Raw genomic sequence first — 3,203 nt, forward strand, 5'->3', positions numbered from 1 at the left:
GAAGTGGATGCTCACAGTCAGCTATTAGATGGATCACGGGGCCCCCAATGGAGGAGCTAGAGAAAGTACCCAAGGAGCTAAAGGGATCTGCATCCCTATAGGTGGAACAACATTATGAACTAACCAGTACCCAGGAGCTCTTGACTCTAGCTGCATATGTATCAAAAGATGGCCTAGTAGGCCATCAATAGAAAGAGAGGCCCATTGGACTTGCAAACTTTATATGCCCCAGTTCAGGGGAACGCCAGGGCCAAAAAGTGGGAGTGGGTGGGTGGGAGGATAAGGGGGACTTTTGGGATAGCATTGGAAATGTAAATGAGGAAAATACCTAATTAAAAAAAAAATATATATATATATATATATATATATACCAACTGCTCTTCCAGAGGTCCTGAGTTCAATTCCTAGTAACCACATGGTGGCTCACAACTATGTGTAATGGGACCTGATGCCCTCTTACGGTGTGTCTGAAGACAGTGATAGTATACTCACATACATTAAATAAGTAAATCTTTAAAAAGAAAACAAAAAGAAAGAAAAGAGTTAACATGAATGAATAAATTTGGAGGTGAAGTTTCAAATCACAGAGGAAATTTTCAGTAAGGAAACAGACTCTATAAAAGAACCAGACAGACATGATACAAATACAATACCCAATAAAAATAACACAACTGATTGTGTCACAATAGACAAGATGACGAAAAAGACGTGTAGGCTTAGATTTTTTTAAACCTACATTTATTAAGGGTTCTTAAATGCTTTAACCTCCCTTCTAGTCCACTACCAACTAGAGGTAGTGGAAAGGAAAGGTTACTAGAGCAAAGGAGGATGTGGACCTGTTTAGAAAGAGTTCTTTGGAGCAAATCCAATGTGCCTTGTCAGGAGATCAGCAGTTCGGTTCCAATGAATCAGCAGCGGCAGATCAATCCACTGGCAAACGGCATTCATGAACCAGCAACAGCAGGTCCAGGTGGATCCAGAAGAAACAGTAAGGCTCTGCCAATCTGCCCAAGTTTGTGGAAGCAGCAAGAAGCCACCAGAACACCACCATAAGTTTTCATTTTTGGTGCATTCCTCTCTATGAAATCACAACAAATGATGACCAACAAAGCATGGTAAGGCATACCAATAGTATGTACTATCATTGTCAGTGAAGACCAGTGTCAGCAAAGCCCAGTGATGACCAGCAAAGAATGGCAAAGTGAACCAGTGGCATCCAGCATTGTCCACTGTCTGTTGGGTTATATTTATATACTTTCCAAACATCATGTGTTCTCTTAAGCATCTGCTCCAGCAAAACATCACATGCCCTTTTCCAGACTGCCTCCAGAACACCACCATGTGTCTGTTCTTAGTAACACATCCTCCCATGTGTCTGCTTCAACAAAAACATCCTTTCATAAGACAGTTTCCAGAAAAGCATCACACGATATAACTGAGTCTCCAAAGAAACCAGAAATCTCTACTTCAAGAATGGATGTTGGAGAACAAGATTGAGGCAATAATGCATATACAAAACCCAGAATAATTAATAATGATCAAACCTTCTAAGAACTTGGATACATTCAGGAGACAAAACCCAAGAATCTACAAGATGGGGAAAGGAACTGAGGTAAATATTAAAAGCATGAGCAATTTTGTTATAAAATTATAGCAAAAAAATTCCCAAGTCTAGAAAAATGAATGAACATGCAAATGCAAGAAGCATTCAGAATCAAATGTACAAGAGGCAGGAGAGATGGCCTGGTGGTTAAGAGCACTGGCTGCTCTTCCAGAGGATCAGGTTCAATACTCAGCACCCACATGGCAGCAAACAACCATCTGTAACTCCAGTTCCAAGGGATCAGATACCCTTTTCTGTCCTCCCTGGATAGCAGGCAAGAGAAGGTAATCAAATCCATGGAACTCAAAGCAAGGGAGGGGCTGCTTGTAGAAAGATGGCACAGAACTGGGAAGGCAGTGGGGAGAGAGATTAAATAAGAACAAATTATTTAGCTGGGAAGTGGTGGCAAATGCCATTAATCTCAGCACTCAGAAGGCAGAGGTAGGCAATCCCTGAGTTTGAGGCTAGCTAGGATGGCAAGGGCTATACAGAGAAACCCTGTCTTGAAAAAACAATTGTGAGAATACTACAGTAAAACACATTACTTTGTTTGCTAACATATATACATATATAATATATATAATATGGTGTATATATCACTGTCTCTGTCTCTCTGTCTCTCTCTGTCTCTCTCTGTCTCTGTCTCTCTCTCATGTGTCTCTCTCATGTGTGTGTGTGTGTGTGTGTGTGTGTGTGTGTGTGTGTGTGTGTGTGTGTGTTAGCTGGAGATGGAGCTAGAAATGATAGAACACTTACCAAATCTTGAATTTGATACTGAATGATGCAAAACAAGATGCTGTTGTTGCTGTTGCTGCTGCTAATGATGGTGGTGGCGATGTGATGGTTCTGATGCAGCAGCTAAGTGGGTGGCAGTTCACACCTATAAATCTCAGCACTAGAAAGGCTGAGACAGGCAAACTGCCACAAATTCAAGACTAATGTAGGCTACAGAAAGTTTTGAGCCAGCCTGAGCTACTGAGACCCTGTCTTTAAAAAAAAAAAAAGAAAGAAAGAAAGGAAAGGAAAGGAGCTAGAAAGGAGGCACAAAGGTCAGAGGTTAAGAACAGTTGTTCCTGGAAAGAACCAAAGTTAAGTTTCTAGCACCCAACTGGCAGCTCACAGCGGTAACTCCAGCTCCAGGTGATCCTATGGCTAATCCTGGCTTCAAAAGGTGCACAGACTCATACATGCCGGCAAAACACCCATACACTTAAAGTTTTTAATTTTTTAAAAAAGGGATTATCAGAAAATGACCAGAGATGACAACTACAGAAATTAACATGGTTGGTTGGTTGATTGGTTGGTTGGTTGGTTGGTTGGTTGGTTGGTTGGTTGGTTTTCAGGGTTTCTCTGTGTAGCCCTAGCTGTCCTAGAACTCACAGTGTAGACCAGGCTGGCCTTGGACTCAGATATCAGCCCTCTGCCTCATGAGTGCTGAAATTAAAGGCATGAGCCACACAGCACTTCAACAACAGCCTTAGGCTGTTTCTGGACCTTTTTTCCCCATATCTCAGTGACTGGAACTTTTAGGTTTTACTTGTTATTCATGTTTACCTACCGAAAAGAAAGATAGAGAATAAGAAAGCAGAAAAACTGTACG

The sequence above is a fragment of the Mus caroli genome, chromosome 2 (genome assembly GCF_900094665.2).
Source record: "Mus caroli chromosome 2, CAROLI_EIJ_v1.1, whole genome shotgun sequence".
Classification (NCBI taxonomy): domain Eukaryota; kingdom Metazoa; phylum Chordata; class Mammalia; order Rodentia; family Muridae; genus Mus; species Mus caroli.